This window comes from Camelina sativa, chromosome 14, assembly GCF_030686135.1.
Source record: "Camelina sativa cultivar CO46 ecotype springtype chromosome 14, ASM3068613v1".
Lineage (NCBI taxonomy): Eukaryota > Viridiplantae > Streptophyta > Magnoliopsida > Brassicales > Brassicaceae > Camelina > Camelina sativa.
This window is the reverse complement of record NC_141893.1, coordinates 29,943,154-29,949,153: the sequence shown is the minus strand read 5'-3', so window position 1 is coordinate 29,949,153 and position 6,000 is coordinate 29,943,154. Positions and strand designations below refer to the sequence as shown.

The following is a 6,000-nucleotide window of genomic DNA, read 5'->3' as shown; positions in this document are numbered from 1 at the left end:
TTCTGTATAATTTTTTAAGGAAAGTTAAATATTGGCTTGGTTTAGATTTTACAATTCAAACAAAATTATATGTCGGTTTGGGTTCACAAATGAAGTGGTTACGGTTTAGATATTACAATTAAAACGAAATTATATGTCGGTTTGGGTTTACAAATAAATTGGTTAGGATTTAGATTTTAAAATTAAAACGAAATTATATGTCGGTTTGGGTTTACAATTGAGAAGGTTAGAGTTTAGATTTTACAATTAGAACGAAATTATATGTCGGTTTGGGTTTACAAATGAGATGGTTAGGGTTTAGATTTTACAATTAGAATGAAATTATATATCGGTTTGAGTTTATAAATAAGCGGTTTAAGTTTTTAATTTTATAATAATGTATACAAATTGTGTTTCCTTATTCTATAAAGAGGTGAATGAATATGTTCTTAAATGTATTATTACATGTTAGATTCTTATTGGCTAAAATAAGGAGAAGTGAACAAAAGGGTTCACCTTAGGAGTGAACCCAAGAATTGTTCTAAATATATTATGAGATGTCAGATTTTTATTGGCTAAAATAAGGAGAAGTGAACAAAAGGGTTCACCTTAGGAGTGAACCCAAGAATTGTCCTTGATAGATTGATTAGTTCCTGTAAATGGTATTCTCGAATATTCTGATTATTTTGGGGTTTAAATGTCGAACAGTATTAATATGGTAGGTAGTTAATATCCGTAATACACGATCCCTTATTCTTTGTTGTGTTTTTACTCACAGGTTGATGTGGAAGCTGTTTGGATACACTTGCTAGATGTACAAGATCCAAATAGAGTAATGGCCAAATACTTAGATCCGCGTCTTTTTTATCAAGTTGATTACCTCTTTGCCCTTAAATTATTTTTTTTCTCTTCTTCCTTTCTTTTGGCGTAGGGGAAGTATATGGAATTTTTGTAAAAAAAAAGATTTCCTGCTTTTGTACTCCCCAATTAATAGTATAGATAAAACAATCAAAATAAACATGATGTATATTTAGAAATTGAAAACTTATAGAAAAATTTTAGTTATTTTTATGTCATGTTATAGAGTATTTTATAATATTATAATTTGAAAATACAACATAATAAATGCTTTATAGAAATGAGTTATAGGATAAATTCAATTTGTTAAAGCATACATTATTTTATATATATATATATATATATATATATATATGTAACTTTATATGATTATTTAATTTATAATATTATTAAGACTATAATTTACATGGAAATTTCAAAAATATTATTATCTTATTATCTAATCAAATTTTGTTAATTATTACAGTGGCCCAATTTAGTACCATAATAGTTCAATTTCATGAAGTAATTATATATGTAACTTTATATGATTATTTAATTTCACGTTAGATGTTTTTTTTTTCTAAGCATTATCTTCGTCTAATTCATATGTTATTCGTTATCTCCTGATTTAATTTCTCTTTGGGTTTCTCTTCTAGTTCACCTGTTACCCGTTAGAAAACATAGAAAATTAAAAAAGAAAACCATAGCAATTGACAGTACCTGATAGATATTAGAATATTGTGTAAATAATTCTGATTGATACGATCCTTCTGTATCAAGTATAATTCCTGTAATTACGCTACACAACTCTGTATATATATTGCTAATGGTAATACAGAATCCCAACAGGGAATTCATCAACTTACATGGTATCAGAGCTTTAGGGGCATTCCATGCTCTAGGGGCCTGTTTAAGGCCGTATATAGCTTTACGAAGCTTGCAGACATAGTCAGGCTGCTTATGCACAAGACATTATCGATCGGGCTGGCATGACTCACTGCAACCCTTGTGCAACTCCCGTTGATGCGAACTCCAAGCTCTCCGCAGACGTCGATGAACTGATCTCTGATCCAACCTATTATCGGAGTTTGGCAGGCACGTTGCAGTACCTCACATTCACTCGCCCAGAAATCTCCTACGCTGTCCAACAAATCTGCTTATTCATGTATTCTCCACGTCAACCCCATCTTCAAGCTCTTAAGCGCATAATTCGCTACATCCAAGGCACGTAAACTCACGGTTTACAACTACTCAAAGGCCGCATTAATTCACTCACGGCTTACTCCGATGCTGATTGGGCAGAGTGCCCAAACTCCCGTCGTTCTACTTCTGGATACTGTGTCTATCTTGGCGCCAACTTGATCTCTTGGTCCTCCAAACGCCAGCCTACCGTCTCACGCTCCAGTGCAGAGTCTGAATACAAAGGTGTTGCCAATACCGTCGCTGAATATCTGTTGGATACGCAATCCGCTTCTTGAACTCGGCTGCCCCATTACGAAAGCTTCCGTAGTCTACTGTGACAACGTGAACGTTGTCTATCTCTCTACCAATCCTGTCAAGCATCAACTGACCAAACACATTGAAATCGACATCCACTTTGTTCGAGAGAAGGTCGCCATAGGACAGATTAAAGTTTTTCATGTACCATCCTCTCTTCAATTTGTTGATATCTTCACCAAAGGTCTCCCAACCATCCTGTTCAACGATTTTTGATCCAGTTTAACCGTCTGCAAGCCCGACGCTTTCATTGAGGGAGGGTGATAGATATTAGAATATTGTATAATTAATTCTGATTGATATGATTCTTCTGTATCAAGTATAATCCCTGTAATTACGCTACACAACTCTATATATATATATATATTGCTAATGGTAATACAGAATCACAACAGAGAATTCATCAACTTACACTACCATGGACACATCACGTCCAACAAAAACATGAGAATGCAAACGTATCTCTTCAGATGAAAACAAAAAGTCATATACATTTATATATATGGTACATATAAAAAAGAGACATGCTCAAAAATGCATATATATATATATATATGTTACACAAAAACAATGCAAAATAAATATTTTTTTGTGTAAACAATATATTTTACACAACAACAATGCAAAATAAATATTTTCAGAGAATTTATAACTCTTGATCTCATAAAAGGATACATATATGAAAAATGACATTAATTCATTAGCAAAGACTTTCAAATAACCATATATGGATCTCATATGAAAAAAACATACACGATACAAATGAATGGAACAGGGAATACCTTCTTCCAGTGGTATGAGAATATATAAAAAAAAATTGTGATACTCGTTGGTATATGCCATTGAATTGTGTGTTATTCTTCCTACAACCAAGTAAAGAAGTAAAACGTCTCAGATGCATAAAAATTGAAATTTGCTAAAAAATTTAACGAAAAAGAAAGAGATAGAAGAATTAATGATTACCTTATTTCTTTCGGATTTGATTAAACATATTTTACTCTTTGGCATCTCTGATGTGGCTCACCTAAGTTCATAAGATGAGGATCAAAATTATGAGAAGTTGAGAACCATGGTAACATAAGTTTTTAAGAGGGGATAGAAATCAAGGATGACTGGAATAAGTTACCCACATGCTTGTACGTGCTTGAGTAATACCAATGGATTGACAATATTAGGCCACCTTCGGATGTTGCATCGACACTAAGAGTCCTTGAAAAATCTACCGATGGCTTGATAACCTTTTTCAGAGAGGTTTTCGTGGTAGTGTATATAGAGGAGGCTATGGTTGATAAAAAAAGGGTACGGATCTGGTGGTTGGCCACCAATATGGTGGTGGTGACTGGTAAATTGAAGAGAATATAAACTGAAATGAAGAAAAATGAAGAGAATATAAACTGGTAAGTTGTATTTAGATTCTTTTTCAAAGAAAAATGAAGAGAATATAAACTGAAATTAGATTTATATAGAGGGTGTGTTATACTTTTAGTACGTTTTTGAAACTTATTTAGCAATGTAGTACGTTCACTATTTGTAATTGGAAAAGTAGGGTGTGTGAGAGAGAAGGTAATAGAGATAGAAATGAAAGTGGGGTATAAGGCTTGTGTGTTAGATTACTTAATAACCCCCTTCGATGGTTTTGCGGAAGAAGAAGAGAGAAGGAAGGAAGAGGAGAGAAAAAAAGATTTTTTTTTTTTTTTCTTTTTTCTTTTTGTATTCTCCTTCCATCTAAAAACTAAAATATTAGTCAATGAAATTTTTTAAAAACCAAATTCCAGGTATAAAAAAAAATCTATGTATTTTTCTCTATTATTTGATATACATTTTGTTTGATGAATTTTAAATATAATTTTATATATTAAATTATTTGTACACATTATTAAGAATACAAATGTCCGTACACATTATCAATTGTACAGAGGTATATATTTCATATATTATATTATCCGTACACATTATTAAAGAGTACAAATGTCCGTACATATTATAAAGTGTACAAATATAATATATTTAATTCGTACACTATTTTAAGTATATAGACATTTGTACACTTAATAAGGTGTACAGACATCTGTACACTTAAAAATAGTGTACGAATAATATAATATATTTAAAAAATATTAAACAAAATTTATATCAAATTGTAAAGAAAAAAAATATAGATTTTTTCTGTTGCTAAGAAGTTTTCTAAAACAAAAGTATATTAACAATTATTTGAAAAATCAAGAAAATGGGAGAAAAGAGGAATAATGGCATGAAGGTAATTATGTATGTTAGGGGATGGCAAAAAAGAGAATTGAACAGTTGCAAACAGTGGTCAATGTACTACTTTGCCAATTATGAATAGTAAACGTATTAGTTTTCAAATTAAGTTTTAAAAATGTATGTTTTTCCTATTATCTCTATACAGAAGATAGATATGTTGTAAACCACCATGAACGTGGAGCTATTAGTGGAGAGTAAAATTAGGAATGATTTTTTTTAAGCAGTTGTGTTTGTAACTTAAAAAAAAAATATTTTGCATGATCGTGTTTTGTTTTTCTCATTAATGGACTTTTGTCTTTTTTTTAAAAAAAAATTTTAAAAAAGAATCTAATGTGGCTTAATTTGATTGGACAGATGACTTGTGCTTTATAGGATAAAAGATAAACATATTTTCCTAATTTGTTAAGTTTTCAAAAATAGATTTAAAAATTAAAATTTTAATTATTGTAAATAATATTTCTTACAATCATTTACAAGAAAAACAATAATAATTATGTCCCGAAGAGAACATTAAAAGTTTTTGATATAGAAAAAAATATTTTAAATAAACTCTAACAAAAATTAATGTGTATATATATACATATATTTGATAATTTTATATAATTGTTAATTTATAATATTGGCGAGACCATATATTTACAAAGAGTTTTTAAAAAAATATTATCTTATTATCAAATTGTGTCTAAAATTACAACGGCCCAACTTAAAACTGGAAAAAATTATTAATTTATAGCGATTAGTAATTTATAATATTAATTTATGGAGGTTTTATTGTATCTAGGTTAGAGACAGACTGAGAGAGAGGCTTCCGCTTAAGTACAAGTGTCAAAGCCCAACCCATTAAAGAAGGAAATCTATGCTCATTCGTTTTTTAAAACATATTTTTATATACTTATTTAAGCAATGTTGTAAAAGTTTAATCCTACTATCATGTGACATATTACAAAAAATATCATTGCATTTTAATTAATTTAATAATTAACAAAATAAAAGTTTATATTAATTTATAAGATAATAAAATAATATATTTGAAATTATTTAATGAAATCTTTTTACAAATCCATTTATTTTTTCAGAAATTTTAAGAAACAATAACAGACTATTTAGGATAATTATAAAACTTAATTTTATTTATAAAACTAAGATTAAATATTTGCATTCCTAAATCATTTAATAATGACAGATATATTTTAAAACTATGATACAATATTTTTTATATTTTACGAATATATAATACTATATGTAATTTATTAAATATTTTTTTCGTACAACAAATCGACGCAGTGAAATCTTATTAAAATCTAAAAAATCACAAATGTTGTATTTTATTCAATAGAATATATACAACTAAAAAAACAAATCAAAAAACTAAATCAAGATTTCTAAACAGATGACTTCAGTACGATTTTTGTTATACTTTCT

At 28.9% G+C, this 6,000-nt stretch overlaps 1 long non-coding RNA gene across 2 annotated transcripts; it reads right to left on the bottom strand.

Annotated features, from left to right (window-relative positions):
• Positions 1-1,547: 1,547 nt before the first annotated feature.
• LOC147928807 (uncharacterized) lies at positions 1,548-3,705 on the bottom strand. Of its 2 annotated transcripts, XR_015579281.1 has the most exons (4): positions 3,447-3,705; positions 3,280-3,340; positions 3,099-3,179; positions 1,548-2,560 (listed from the first exon to the last, which is right to left on the bottom strand). It is a non-coding gene; the product is annotated as an uncharacterized LOC147928807 (long non-coding RNA). The 2 variants fall into 2 exon arrangements; XR_015579280.1 differs by lacking the exon at positions 1,548-2,560 and having other exon boundaries at positions 3,073-3,179; positions 3,447-3,574.
• Positions 3,706-6,000: the final 2,295 nt, after the last annotated feature.